Consider the following 16324-nt stretch of genomic DNA (forward strand, 5'->3'; position numbering starts at 1 on the left):
GGCGGCGCGTGTCCTGCAGCGGTGACCAGTACACGCGTTCGTGTCTAACTGTCCACCCGGGTGTCCGCAGCAGTGCAGTACATCAGTATCGTGGTTGACCTTGACAGTGGGACGCAGAAGTACGAAACTAGCGGAGCGGCTGAGGAAACCGTACCAACGTACTGTCATCACACGTTCCACACACTTCATGAGCTCACGCAGACCAGGGCGAACCTCTTGCCGCGGGTGCGGTACCCACCTGCAAGAATGCCTCGTCGTCATAATGCTAGTTTTGGGATCGTGAATGCTCTCCCCAATGACCTCTCACTTCTAGGTCGTCGGTATTACTTTTTATTTTACAATAAAGCAATTTATTTTACAATAAAGCTAACTGGCAGCTCAATTCGTGTTGCATTGTCGATGCACTCAACTTTTTTAACACCCAGTCTCGTATTTTTTGCCCACCAATTCATACTAAAAAAGTTGTCAGAGTCTCAAGTGTTGCAAAATCGCTCCCGCTCTTGTTCCTATCCAGGTCGACCACTGCAACGCCAGTAACTAAAAAATAAAAGGTATAACAACGCCTCCTCTTACATAAGTCTACATTAGGGGATCCCCTTCGCTAACTCACGTCCAGTTCACTGTGTTTCACAGGTGCCACTCTCACAATTTTTGCTTGTGGGCAAGGGCTACGAGATGGTTGCTCATTCCCATCTCCTTGTTACTGAGACAATCCTTGAGGGATCAGTTACAGCGAGTGAGCTCTCCTTAACAATCCTTGTGGGACGGAAAACTATAACAAGGAGGAGCAGTGCCCCTACAAGGATTGCTACACGCAAGGGCTCGCTTACATTTCATGCCCGAATGACCATCCTGACCACCGGAAACCTGTCACATCCGCGCACTCAAGAAATTGGTTTATTCATTGTAGTTCATCCGACTAGTGCTTGGAGGCCGATAGCAAAGTATCATATGAGCCCGTTCTTTCGTTCAGAGAGTAAAGTTTATCAAAAAATGAGTGATGCAACAGTGGGCCCACGATCTAGAAGAAATTGGATAGCCTTACGCTGATAGAAGAATCGGCTGCGTACAATGGCATTTGGTAGGGCACGTAAAGTAACGTGCCACCACAGGCATATGATCAGATTTCTTTTTATCAATTGGGGTTTCTTCGTGGACGAGGTGCATTAATGGTGGCCTTTTGCCTATGCTTCAGATCTGTACTTTTCCTTATTTTTGCTTAGTTTTCAACTACCTATCAGCCTATTTGGCTCTGAAATCGCTGTATCAAATAAAAGATTTCTTGTAGTACCCATATAATTTAGTGGATTTGTAAGTCAGGACACCACATGCAGACGTGGCTAATTACCCTAATCGAAGCACTTGGTCCTTGCTAATGAGGCTCCGGCATTATGGATCTCCCAGTTCCTAGTCGAAAGGTCACCAGGCAATCTTAAAAAATAAGGTATTGATTATGAAAGTTTCCTTCCCGTGTTGACTAGAAATAGAGGGAAGTCTCAAACTTGATCAATAGCTAACTTGCAATACCCTCTACCCCTCGTAACAATGCCGCAATGATTTGTAGTAGCTGCAGAGTCTGCAAGCGCTTTCTTTTCTTAATTTTCGCTGCCGCTCTCACCTCAGCATCGTGATAAATGAATGAACGAGTTTACTGCTGCCACCATGGAAAGGAAAAACGTAACAGTGGACACCGGAACGCTTGCTGGTGGGGGTGTGCGGGGAATGGGGCGGTGATATACATGCATCGTTGCAATAGTTTGCTGGGAAGTGCAAAATAAGTGGGGCTTTTAAGCCTGCGGATGTCCGTCTTTTTCATTCAAGGTATGCTCATGTTTAAATTTAAAAGGCAGGAAAACTTCTGTTGGCACTCATTAATATCATCGTTTTTACAAATGTCATCATTCGTGTTTGCACTTACCACCCGCGTGCAAACTTCCACGGAAATGGCAGCAAACACCTCAAATAGCTCGCGACCTGACGCGTGTCTTTGTGTATACACTGAGCTCAAGGCTCGTGCCCTCCCACTGCAAAGTAAATGCTTCTTATTACTCCTACGCAATGTTCGCATCGCCGTGAGCTTCTGAAGGCCTTTCCAGTCCAGTCGTACGTTTCCAGCGGCGGCCAAACACTGAAGTTGACAGCAAGACTTCCGCAACTTGCAGCTCTGAGTTGCTGTAGCAACTGCGACCCGCGAAGGCTTGGCGCAAGCTAAGAACTAAAACAAAAAGAAAAATGTCACGGGTTGTTAGAATACAGCCGGAAAATGGCATGCGCGTGAGTCGCGTTTAAAAGCGCTTTTGCATCTTAAGGTGTAACCGTCGAGCTTCCGTATCACGTGGTTCCGTATCACGTGGTTCTACTGTCCTCGCCTTCATACGAGATGGGCCAGACCCTCTAAATCCAGAAACGACGCAGAGGGTGTTGCTCATTTAGTGCGCTTTTCCGTGCTAAATGGCTTTGTTTTTCGTCTTCACGCAGGAGGCGAATATACAGAAGAACGGCCAGTCCCTTTACATCACTTAAAAAGCTGAGAGTGGTTTCACTTTAGAGTTGGCAATTGGCTCGATGAGTCGAAAATCCGGTACCCGGATAAGCACAAAATGGCTCACCAAATAGGAAGCTTAAGAGGGTCCAACGCTGGTCGACCACTTTCGACATGTCGTAGACACTCGAGTCAGGGCCCGGGGGTTAAAAAAAACATCCCCTTCCCCACCCACCCTCGACCCTAAAGTAACTATATTACGCCAAATAATACCCACAGTGCCTACTTTCCGGATCCTTGGAGTCCCCTTTCATCATGACGGCACCGGAGCAGCACTCCTCCCGCAACTACAGGCATCCATCACACAGCTGGCTCACCTTATACGCAGGATACGCCGTAAAAATCACGGCCTCGCGGAACCGGACACATGCCGATTAGTGCAAGCTCTTCTACTGAGCAGAATGACATACGCCACGCCGTACCTTAACCTTCAGCAGCACGAAACCACCAAGCTTGATGCCTTAATTCGCAAGGCCTACAAGACGGCACTCAGCCTGCCCACCTCAGCCTGCACTCGGGGTGAAGGGGACGTTCTTTTTAACCCCCGGGCCGTGACTCGAGTGTCTACGACATGACGAGAGCGGGCGACCAGCGTTGAATCCTCTTAAGCTTCCCATGGCACCAAGACTGCCAGAACAGAGGCCCTCGCTATGCATGTACCGAATCAGAATAGGAAATGAGGGGCTCGTTGAAAATAAGACTGAAATAAGAGTTGGCAGTCAAGAAAACCTCGGAAAGCAAAGGGGAGGATGTGGTAGGTCAATGAAACAGATAAAGAATTTGGAAAGAAAGAAAGTGGAGAAAAAAAAATATATTTTATATAATATATATATATATATATATATATATATATATATATATATATTTATAATGAGAGAGAGAGATTATTTTTTTAAACAGTTTATGGAATACATGTCAAGACGGTAGTGGGCTATGGTTAAAAGGAATCCTTGTTGGGTAACGAAAAACTAAAACGGATACACTTGCTATGTTTCGTGGGAAAAAGAGGGATGAAAACTAACATAAACAGTAATATTAATGGATGGTAAATGTCGATAATAGGCGAGTTTCTTTTTTGCGAAACTTTGGTAAAGGCCTAAATGATTTCCCTCTGTTACGTTTGTTGTGTGTGTGCCTAATTCGCCTAATTAGAGAAATATAATTTTGATTCAAGGGTTAAGCTTAATTTTGCACAAATTTCGCACAGAGAAATCTCCTGGACAGAACTACATGAACATCTCAACCACAATAGGTCCGTTTTAGCTTGTTACTTTCTTCATTTTTTCGTTTGGACCAGTAGATTTCCGCTGCTTTCAAGCAACTAAAATCTTAGAACGTCTTCGAAATCTCTGCGAGCACACTAGACATGTCTCCACTTTCCTATAAATCTATGCTTAGGAGAAGTGCTTAGGATAAGGCATATCAAACGGGATATTGAAGGGAACTCGTGGTCTTTGATGTTTCAACAATAGCGGATGATATGTTTGGCGATGCTGTGGATGGTGCACCGCCCTCACTTTCCAAACGTGATGAACACTTAAGCTCACGTAAACAAGCAGCAAAGTCATGCATATTAATTACCGCCCGTAAAATGCGCCGAAATCATGTGAAACATAATGCTGTAAGCAACCGAGGGAACGCGTTAGGTATTTCTACAATTTTGAACAGCAGCATCATCCTTAACTGCTGCTCACAATTAGCCTATTTTAATCTCGAAGCAATAAAGAACACTGGCTCTTTCTTGTTTGTATCTGGCACACGTGCTCTGAATGACTAGCGTTCATCAACATCGTCATCATCATCATCAACAACAAGACGAAAGTCACCCCCTCTTCTGAAGACGCATAACGTCGTGGCTCGTCGTGGAGTCACTAACTGACGTGTACTCTCTCTCTCCCTCTCCATCCATCCATCCATCCATCCATCCATCCATCCATCCATCCATCCATCCATCCATCCATCCATCTATTTAGCGTATTTATTCGTAGTAGTGGCTTTTCAAAGTCCAGAAGTTCACGCCGTCATCATGACCTCAACGCCATCATCTCCGTCCGCATGACCTGGTCGGCGAGGCGTGCGCTAGACAGCGGATTGTGTGTGCGTGCTCTGAAGTACACCAAAATATGACGCATCTGCAAAGTAGCACATACCCGCCGTTAGGTATTGAACAAAGTTTTATGGCTTTATAAGAAGATTTTGTGCCGATTTCGCATAACAGTTTATGATTGCAGTCGCCAAATCATCTGTCAGTTTTTTGCTTCACGATTTGGAAAGTTGTGAAATATTCTGGCATAGCGACATGTCATGATAGTTAAGGAGGAGCCCTGTCTGTATAGTCTTTAACGAAAATTACCGCTCGAGCTGCTTTTTAGCGACAATGCAGTCCAGAGCAGCAACAAAAAACAACAAACTGACGGCGTTCACTGCATCTCATCGTGGACGCATTCGTCTTCATCATGTCCTCGCCTGAATATTCAATGCGGAGGCATTTTATTAGACGCATTTCTCTTAGCTCGCTCTCATATTCAGCTGTTCAGTGGCGCTAGTATTTGCATGTATTACGCAACTGAAGGCTTGTTTTCTCGTCCCGTTGAATACATTACGCTGAACAGGAGCCAGCCCTTAGCGGAAAATGCTTTCACATCCAGAGAAGCAAGCCTTCCCCTTTATATCATCAGAACCTGCATATATTAAGATACAGCGGTTTCATGTTTGCGACATCCTTTTGAGTGCACTTCATTTTCGCCTTTACTTATTTCGCACTATGCGTCTAAAGGCCAAGATGCTTTGGCAATGACAGTTATCGAGCTATAAAAGAGATTGTTATCGTTACTCCGGATGCAGAGAAAGACCAATTTATCGAGTTGGGAAATGTCGCCACACGCTGGTATTGGTTTCATGCACCTCCATCAGAACAGCAGCTGGCGAACTAGATTTTATCCCCCGACACATTATTAATACGCATCTTGGCCCTTCCCATAATTCTTGGTATTATACACACTAAACTTTTTTACACCCTTTTGGCCGAAAAGGGTGTAAAAATCTTGTACCATGGCTAACACCCTTAAAAGGTGTTCTGGCAAAAAAAGGGTGTACGGATGAAAATTGAGCTCAACACCCTACAAAAAGGGTGTTGAGCATCCGGCATGGTCAGTGGCAATGTCAATCGGCGAAGCACGCAGCATTCAACACATACAGTCAATACGCAAAAGTTACGGTTGGAGCACAGATGAATCGAGCGAGAAAACCAACGGGATGCAAGCGGTACAGGGAGTGCATACTTACTTAGTAATACGTGTGCTGTTCTTGCTTTTATATCAAAAAAAGGAAAGCCCCCCGATCGAGTCGGCGGGCTTGTTGCAAAAAACAGATATGTTAGCGCTAATTTTGGAAGTATGGATTTTACTATGAGAACATAAAAATAAACACGCGGATTTGCAAAAACTTTCTTATCACGAGGTAGTTTTTGTGCTCCGTAACTTATAGAATTTTATTAAATACCAAACAAATCTTTCCCGCCATCTCAACACCCTTCAAATGGGTGTCAATTATTTCAACACCCTTTTTCCCAGAAGGGTGTAAAGCTACAAATTAGGGTGTTCGAAACTAAGAAAAAGGGCGTAAAGAAAAAATGGGTGTAAGATAAAGGGTGTAAGAAAAGACCGCCAACTAAGAAAAAAGGGGAAGGGACCTCCAACTTTGGAGGAATTTTAGTACCTGTTTACACGGGTGGACAGAACATTTTCTACAAGCGGTCAGTGTTTTCTACCTCACGATGTTTAAAAGAATATCAATTGGCACAATTTATTACCAGTGAAGCTCTTTAAGCTTGAGCTAGTTTCCGCGGCGTAGCAAAAAATACAAAGAAAAAGAACTGTAGCTTTTGCAAGAGGCGCACCACCGCAGATAGGGTATTATAACAGTGAAGTCGGCTTTCGAGCTTGTTATAGTGTGAGCACAAGAGGCGTATGCGTATGCGCACCTCCTACTATACCATTTCGAAGGTACTAGTCTTTTTTGGATTCTAAAATGCAAAAAATTTGGCGCAGCGTGCATTAGTGGTGCAAGGCTGGAGAAACAGCATAGCTGGGGGCCGGCCTAGCTTGTTTCCCCCTTGGATCCCCTGGCGATGGAAGGGGGGGGGGGGAGAAGGGGGAGGGGCGGGCACACTGGAACAGCATTGTAAAATCCGGTTAAACTCGGCCTCACCCCTCAGCGGTCATCCTAGCTTAGAAAGAACATTGTTAAGCTTAGCAAACATAACGAAACTTAGCAACACCGGAAAAACTAGGTCGACCGCTCGCTCCGCTGTTCTTTTTTTGCAACTGAACACCTATTCCACACCGTTTCAACAACCTATACTGAAAGCCAAGCGTGTTGCAGTCGCCCTTTTCGCCACACGACTATAGTCTTTTTTTAATTTTGAAGGTTCAAGTTTGTGTTTCACGTGCCAAAGCTAAACTTGGGGCATGAGGTGCACCGGATATGGGAACGAGGGATCACTGCATACGAGCAATTATTCTTTTCTTGAGTATGAAAATTTCTGGCGAGTACAGGAGTTTATGAGGGGATGTCTTCTTCTTTACAGTGCTATTTGCATCCAAGCACGGCCCTATTCAATGAACACCTTTTCCACACTTTTTCAACACCCTAAGAAAAACCAAGGGTGTTGAAGTTGATCAACACCCTTCTTTTCACACAAAAATGGTGTAGAGATTTGAAAAGGGTGTAGCATAAGTGAAAACAGGTAATAAAAGTCTCCGAACACCCTTTTTCCACTTATGCTACAACGTGTTTTGGCTAAAAGGGTGTAAAAATGTTTAGTGTGTAGGGTGGCATTAGCATGAAAAGCGTAGAACCTACCTCCAAACTCTTCTTCAGAGTATTTTGTACAAATCTAGGTGGTTTCATGCGTAATGCCTGTAATTGAGGTGCTCTAACGGGTCTTCACAAAAAATGTTCCCGTATTTATGATGGGGTGTAAGTAATAACTGACATTTTGAAAGTTCAGTAAATTTCTATGGAACTTGTTGAACGGAATCGCTGTCGTGGTATTGGGTGGTCTACACTGTAAAAACTGCTCGGGTGCTCCACCACAACGCCCAAACACGACCATTCATCGTGTCCAAATGTGCTGACTTGACGAATAATGGGGCCCAGAGTGAGATAAGAGTGTGTTGGTACAATAGCGCACATGCGCGCCTCGCGCTGTTTTCCCAGAGAAGATTATATTTTTTACACTAATTGCACGCTGGGCCTCGTCATTCACCAAATTTGCACATTTGGTCAGGCTAACTGGACGATTGGGGGGGTTGTGGGGAAGCCCTACTGCGGCTATTTCTTACAGTGTATACAAACACATGCATAAATCAAGGAAAAAATCTCGATTCCTGTACTCCTGAGACTGAGTTGAAATCGCGCTCCCTTATGGGGAACAGCTGCGCTACCCCTTCTTATTCGGCTTCTTTCGTTCGATGAAAAGACGCTCCCTCAGATGTTTTTCTACCGAAAAGAGACTTCAAAGTAATACTAAGCAGAGGCTTCGCCACGAAACTTTTGCTGTCGACCTTTACATTTGCCGTTAATGGCTTTCCGCATCAATGACATTAATCAAATGCAAACTGTAACATTTACGTCGTAGATAATCCCAGCAACGACTTCTGCAACGTGAATGTACACAGACGAAACCCGATGCTGCTATGGAAGCCAGCGAGTGGGCGAGGTGCGAAAACCTAATATCCGCATCGTGATGTTCCGCAAACGATTTTTCTGAACCTGCAATTCCTGCTTCCTCGCGAACATCCCACCTCGCTATCTTCAATAAAGGGCGAAATCTTCTAAGTATTGCTTCTCGTGGTTTATACGTAGCCCCGTTACCGGGCAACCGATACAAACCACGTATTACAGGTGGCGTAGGTATGACCAGGCCAATATCTGCGGTTGGGCTTACAAGAGCTTGTGACCAGGCCAATATCTGTGGTTGTGCTTACCTGCTCAAAGCCTGGCATCCAGGCTAGCAGTAACCTGTAAATAAATAAATAAATAAATAAATAAATAAATAAATAAATAAATAAATAAATAAATAAATAAATAAATAAATAAATAAATAAATAAATAAATAAATAAATAAATAAATAAATAAATAAATAAATAAGAGAAGTTGACGAATAAATCTTCATTCATCAAGCAGAGGCTGATGTTATGGGCGTGATGGCCCCGTGCAAGGCATAGTCCGGTATTCCTTGGCTTCGACTGGCTGTCCTCGCTCGGTTCATTGCGTTGAGCTGGGTATCCGGGTTCGAACTGGCCAGGGAAGCCCTCCAGCGCTCGAAGATATTTCCTACTTTGGGCCACTGCAATTCAAGGTGCATAGCGTGTGGACATGCAGCATTTGCGCGAACTCTTCACGCCATCAAAAGTGGCCTAACCTTCATTTTATTTCTGCCAGTATATTACTCTGTTGCTGCTATTCAGACATGGCTCACTAAAAATCAGTGCGTATAGTCTGGAACGAACAAGTATATTGTTTTTAAGAAGGGTCTTCTGTTAGACCTCAGTTATACCTCTGCAATCTCGACATCACCAAATGAATTTAAAATGGCTATATGACAAGTTTCTACTGCTTCGCTTGTGTGGGAACGTCTCTGACTCGTAATGGCAATTTTTCTCTCTTTAGACCACGTACGATTGCTGGCGAGTGCATGACGAAACGTGCCAATTGTGAGCGGAGTACAAGGAAGGCCGCACTTGGTATGTACCACCTGCACCACGGTGTCTTCCTTTTCCGGCTCGGGCCAAGTGCGACGTGATCTTGGCCAGATGCGCCACATTACGGAAAAGCGCCGTTCGAATCTTCCCGCACGGCGAGCCACTAAAAGCGGTTGAAACCACGACATTGTGCTCGGCATTAGAACGCCCCGGGCCAACGCGGTGAGTAGCCGGAGTGCACCCACGCGTGCTATAACAAATGTTGAAGGAAGGTGTGGAGTGAGCTGATAGCGGAATCATGTTACCATGGGAGGTGGTCTGGGAAAGCATGAGGAAATTGTGTTATTGGAGGCGGCTTTCGAAAGCGGTGAAACAGGCCGGCGAGCCATTTTCGCCCGTTTCCCCGTAGCTGTCGGGAACGCGGCAGTACAATCAGCTACGGCGTACTCCACGCCGTGCATGGTCGGCCAGCGCTCTAAGGAAAATTGAATACTGAACAAACCAGCCGGGCTACCAAGACGGAAACAATCAGAAGTGTCGCCGAATCTCCCACCATCACACAAAAAACAGAAAAAAAAAATAGAAATTACGGCAGTACTACTTACCAAACTCGAAATACCCTTCAATGCGCAGGAGGATGAGCGTCCTTCGAGACCCCATCAGGAAAAAGCAAATTTCCCCCGCTCACGCGAAGTATCGCATGTACCGAAACACATCCTACTGGGGTCTGCACATCCGACATACAACTGTAACAAGCATGTACGCAATGCGTACAAGACGATCGCCTGTTATGGCATTAGGACCGCAAATGGGCGCAGTGTCCACGGGTAGATCGATTTCACTAATTTTGTAATGCAAGTCAATTGAGGCCTCCACAGGCACATTTTTGTTTTCAATCACAGCTGATCTTAGAAAATCTGTACCATAAATGCAAAGATATCTCTCCGGGGTTCGCTAAGGGCATGCAAAGCATAACCGATGGCGTAAAGGTAATGACAATGAGTAATAGTCCAGTTTGATAAAACCATTTCATATATGGCTAGACCAAATTACTTCCCACGAGCCTCGAATCACGTTGAGGCGTCCTTGGACCAAGCAAAATGAAAAGGCGCGGAAAAGTAGAAAGCCGTCAAGCGCGAATCTTCGCTCTAAACCGCCGGAAGGTGTCACGCAGTCCATGCCGCCGCCGGCGCGGACAACGTGACCACTACGTACGCGGTGTGGCTCACGAGCGTTGTGCGGGAAAGGTTCTCCCCCTCCCTCTCTTCTAAACAATCTCTCTTGGGCTACTTAAACGAGAAAATATTGGTCTGTCTGTCTGTCTGTCTGTCTGTCCCTCCATTCAGCCGCCTGGCCAAACGTTAAAATAAATTCTTGAACCAGATGTTTATAGAGGTAGAGCATTTCCAAACCAATAAATCTGGAAAACGAACTTCGTACTTGTCAACATTGTTCCGCCAAAAGGAAACATTCCACATATTTGACGCAAAGCATCAATACATGAGTGGGATTTGCAATGTTCTAAGAATTAGAAATGCACGCCTGCTTCATTTTTGCGACAGCTGGTGAGAAAGATAGTCACTGGTGATAACGATTATTATTGTGATTCGCATTATTATATGTTGATTTTTTGACGACACGGGTAATCATGATTTAGGAGCATCAGATAAACATTAGCCGGGTCTGTCTGCGGTGAATACAAAAATAATTGCTGTAGATTATCCCTTTTATAAACTGTAACATTTCGGGATGAATGTATGCATAATAAACGGAAGGAATATATGCATAATGCCGTTACTTAAAAGTGCTTTGTTTCGGGGTCAGGAAACGTTAAACCACGCAGTAAAAAGAAGACACGAGAGAACGACCTCAACGTTCTTGCAAATGCCTGGTTAATGTGGTTGTCATAGCGATTTAAATTCGATTATACCTGGCAGACGGGAAGTTTGTTCTTCCAAATGACTCAATCACTTGAACCCCGCCCTTTAGACCCGTCGAGACAGATATTTCAGTGTTTTGGAGCCATGATAATCGTGCGAAGATAAGGGGGGGAGGGGGGTAGGATCTGAGCCCTTTCTTTCTGATAACACGAGAAGGGGGCCTCTAACCACCCACCCCTTCTTCTTCATTCTGGAGTTCCTGCCCTCGACGGTGTTCAGCACTCGAACATAATACTTTAAAATTTTTCAGTGTTCGAGCCACTGATCAACGTCTCGATATGGAGCCGTGCCTGCTAGGCTTCCAGAGTGAGCCGCACTTGACCCTTCCCGGCTTTCTGTTTCCGCAGTAGTCCCCGCGCCATCCTATTCAACAAACCATAGTACTACTGCTATGCATGCATGAGGGAGTGGTATTGAGTGCGAGTGAAGGGTTGAATGAGTGAGCAATTAAGCAAGTTAAACACGAGCTAGTTTTCCATAAAGTCGGCAAGTCAGCGATTGAAGGCGCGCCCGAAACGCTGTCACTTAGCCCTTCGCCTGGCATTTTACTTTGTTTTTTTGTCATTTTATTAGCTCCTTCAAAAACATGCGTTTTGAAAAATTCGTAAAAGCGACTACTTTTTCCATATCGCTTATATTTTCTATTATGCGCAATCAAAATTAAACAATAAACCAAGCAAGAACGTCGTATAAATTGCGCGCGATATTATACAAGCTTTAAGCGTTAGAGCATGTGGGAAGAAAAGAAAAAAACGGAACACTACGAAACGACATGGCGACGATTCATCGAGGGGCCGTTTCACAAATGTTTGTGGGTGTTGCGGGCCTGCTCTCCACGGAATGCCAAGAAACGAGGCCCACTGCGGTTGAGTACAAGAAACACTTTACTCACTCTTTACTCTCAGTACAGCGTCTGGACACACACACCAGAAAAGCGACTCCTGGCCTCCCCCACCGCTCTCTGTGTCCACCAGCACCATCCCTCGGGCGCCGACGTCTCCAAGTCTTGCAGCCCGGTGGCCGCACGGCAGGCGAGGAGGGCGAAGGAAGGGAGCTCGCGGTGGGGGGCTCCGAGCAACAACCCCTAGCCCAGAGGGTATCGTGCCTAGGCGCTTCCCACAGTGTTCATCATCATCATCATCATCACCAGGCTATCTACGCCCATTGCAATCGTCAATAAAAACAGGTCGAGGCTAAAGATCGGTTACACCGGTGACATTCCACCAAACTAACGAAAGAAACAACAGAATCTAAATTCAGAGATTATTTGCTTATTCAATATTCAATATTTAATATATTCATGGAGCCTTTCTGGTACATGTAGGCCTTACCAGATTTATGTACGCAGTAGGTACAGATACGCCGTCTAAGATCGGCGTAGTGGACCCCCATAACTCTTGGGACTCGGGTTCATGCCCTATGTTCCCGGACAAGCGCAGGGCACGGCTATGGTGTAAGACATAGCTGTGGGCTGAAAGAGACTCTGTCTGTCCCCCCCCCCCCCCCCCCCCCTTCCGATCCCTCCACCCTGGGACCCGTCACTGCTATGGCGTGACTCAAACCATAACTGGTGCTTCACAGCCAAGGGTATCTCTTGGTAATAAAGTGCTATGGCTGACCGCAGCACTTAACAGTCTGCCGGAGAAGACGATCATTGTTGTAATAATCTGGCCTTGACATGTCGGTTCTTGACACATTGACGTCATGACCTGTGCGCATACGAGCTACAGCATTAATAAAAAGATCGTTTCGTAAGCATTACGGCAGTTGACATGGCCGTTTTAGGAACGGTGAATGAAATCTCCCAGAAATCAAGCGCTTCTTTCTCGCCAAAGAAAACAACACCGTACCCCTCGCCGCACCGACTGCGTTCCCAAAATAACCATGCCCCTTTCGCAGTCGACGCAACTTGAGTGACATTTGTTTCTGACTCCTGTTTTGCAAGCGACACCAGAAACGCGCCTTTCTCATATATTCGACGCATGCCGCAGTTTCGCAAAAGGCACTCGGCACACTGCCCCGGAATAATATATTTCCATTCGCTTATGACTCTGTTCAGACCTACGTTCTTGCCGAATACCGCGATGAAGTAAAAAACGTGAAAACCGAGGATAGAGCGGACAATGAGTATTTTGTAGCGACCGGCCCAAAAAATAAATCACCGCTTTCGAGATTCCTGTGACTGCCTTTTCGCAAAGGGGAAATTTTATAGCGACCAATCACTGCGTTGCTTTCTCAACTTCTCGCCGTTTCTTGTTGTAGCGACGAGCGTTATGCAATCAGTCGACGGTTCCGTTAAATTACTAGAATGGGGGATTTCGAGTAAGACGATAATGTAATAATGCACAAGAGGGGCAGGTCGATCGCATTTCTGTAAATTGGGACTTCCACGTCTCCAGCTTTCTCTTTATGGCTGCTCTGAAACCCCCAGCACTTTTTAACGCAAAAGTACATTACCCTTACTGTTCACCGCACCTCAGTTTCGGAGGTGAATCGATTTTTCGAGCAATGTCGAAACTGGCCTGCCAGTATAACCTGCTCATACTTAACAAAATGCTCTTAAAGGGGCTCCGAAGAGGGCATAACTAAAAGGTTTATCTGCTTCCTTAGTGTCTTGAAGCATTCTAAGCTTTTCCATCAGTCTCTAGACCAGTGCACAGTGATAGGATTAGCGGGACAGTCTATTTTTTCGTATTCTTTTCAAGGCGAAAACTACATTTTTTTCCATTACGAGAAAAGGCCAGGGGACACCTGAAAACTCCTTATGGATTCTGAATGCGAGAGCAATAATGTGAGACGGTGAGCTCCTACTCCGCGTCGTCAAAGAACTTCGTCCTTTTGCCGGTTGAAGACGCTTTGCTTCGCGATCCACAGTACGCGTGGAAAGTGCGAAGCAGTGAGTTGCGCTGGCTGTTCCCAACCCCTCATATTTTTCACCTGGGATTTGTCGCCGTCCGCCGTATAGGTCATTCCGGAAAATAGGTCACCAACGCTGGAAGGAGTCTCCTTAAAGGAGCCATGAAGAGAAAACACAAGTTTGGTTCATTCGAAAGATTGCCTCGTTAGAACCATAACGACACCACTTATAACGCAAACTTCGCTCAAATAAGCTACATAATTAGGAAAAACGGGAATGGTCATGCGACCCACCAGCTCATTTCCCGCAACAGAACCTATGCCGTCACATGGGCTAAGCTCTGCGATTGGCGGAGGCCGGCAAAAGCAAACGCATGTTAGGCAGGGCTTACAGTTTGCATAGCGAGCTAAATGCCCGTGAAACATACTGTACATTCTTTTTATGACAAAGAACGGTGGAGTAAACGGTTGAAGTTCCGAACGAACACGCAAGCGTGTGCGCCAATGCGTACGAAACAACCGCCTGGCCGAGCTCGACATCTCGCCGTCGCGCAGACGAATTTTCGGGTTCGAGGCGCTCTGACCTTGGAGGAAAAATGCCGTAAACACCGCGCATTGACGCTCGTATCTTTCTGGTCGAAGCAGAGAGCTCGCGCGAACGGCTTTCCATACACGACACCGGCCAACTGGCATAAGCGATACTGCTACTGAAGTTGAACTATTATTAACCGTAATAAAAATACGGCACATACGTACCAGTCTGTATTCGTCCGTGGCGACGGCGCTGACGAGGCAGCGGTGCCGACGGCAGGGCGTTCGTCTGTTGTGGCTATCGCGGAATGGTCGCTTTTCCGTCCACCGCGTATCCCACAACTCTTGCCGCTCGTGCACTTAGAAGCGTTGAGCGTTCAAGTGGTGTGAGGTTGTTAAATGCAAGCCCGAGCTCCTCGGCGAGAGTTTTGTTCTCCGGATCAGGCGATTCCATGACTAGGGCTGCGGGTGCACTAGGTTTTACTAGCATTTTTAAAATGGCCGCCGTCTCGGTCGACTCCCGCGTGTGGGTGCTATATGGAGTCGACATACTAAGTATCTGTTTCATGGACCGGCCCGTGTGACACCATTGCTCACGTCACCAAATGTGCAATTTTAGCGGGAGATTTAAAATTTTGGCTTAAATTGCCTTATTTCTCAGTGAATAAAGCATCATTTGCTTCCGGGAAAGCGCTTGGGGTACTATGAAACACCTAATCTTTCGAATAAAACAAACTTTTGTTTTCTCTTCATGGCTCCTTTAACCAGTGGCACTCGGGGGACGAATCACCAAAATCCCTGTATAGAAGACTGAAAAAGTTCGCCAGACTCTACCGATATAAACTGGTGCATTACTTTACTCGCAATTGCCACAGAAGGCCAAAGTTCCACTAACAGCGTAATACGACAAAATTTCAACACAGCGCTGTCGGTAGTCAGGACGTAGTCAAAGTTGTATCGTCATGAGGACACAGTAGAGCCTCTGTATATCATCTGAGAGCAATGAATAGGAGCCCTAGGTAAAGTTAGAGCAAGAGACACATGATTGGCAGCCTACACGTGACAGAGAGAGAGAGAGAGAGAGAGAGAGAGAGAGAGAGAGAGAGAGAGGGGGGAGGAGAGAGAGGGGGGAGAGAGAGAGAGAGAGAGAGAGAGAGAGCGAGGGAGAGAGAGAGAGCGAGAGAGAGAGAGAGAGAGAGAGAGAGAGAGAGAGAGAGAGAGAGAGAGAGAGAGAGAGAGAGAGAGAGAGAGAGAGAGAGAGAGAGAGAGAGCTTTTCATTAGGTGAAATCCGGGAGATTTTCCCGCGTGTTGTCGGTGACTACTCTGCGGGGATTGGGAGAAGAGAATCATCATCATCATCATCATCATCATCACCATCAAACAGCCTAATCAGGCCCAATGTAGGGCAAAGGCCTCTCCCACTGACTTCCAACAGCTCCAACAGCCCCCTAAATCCCCATTGCGCCAAATAAGGCCTCTCTGTCTATCTCTCTGTTTCTCTCTGTACTTGCTTGAGTGGCAGACACACTTCCACTTCGGCGAAGGCAATGCTGTATGTTTCTAATTCTCATAAAAAGCTTGCCTCGTATATGCTAAAGTGTGAACTCGAAGAAGCCTTCATATGAGCTTTGTACCATCTGATAAATTTTTTTCTTCAGCTTTTTCTTTTGTAATGTAGCCACGCATCAATAGAGGTACTTTCAATTGCCCCTAACGCGCCGTGGCGAAATAAACGCTGGAAAACCG

The sequence above is a fragment of the Haemaphysalis longicornis genome, unplaced genomic scaffold (genome assembly GCF_048455015.1).
Source record: "Haemaphysalis longicornis isolate Haplotype H1 unplaced genomic scaffold, Haemaphysalis longicornis Haplotype H1 scaffold_3, whole genome shotgun sequence".
Classification (NCBI taxonomy): domain Eukaryota; kingdom Metazoa; phylum Arthropoda; class Arachnida; order Ixodida; family Ixodidae; genus Haemaphysalis; species Haemaphysalis longicornis.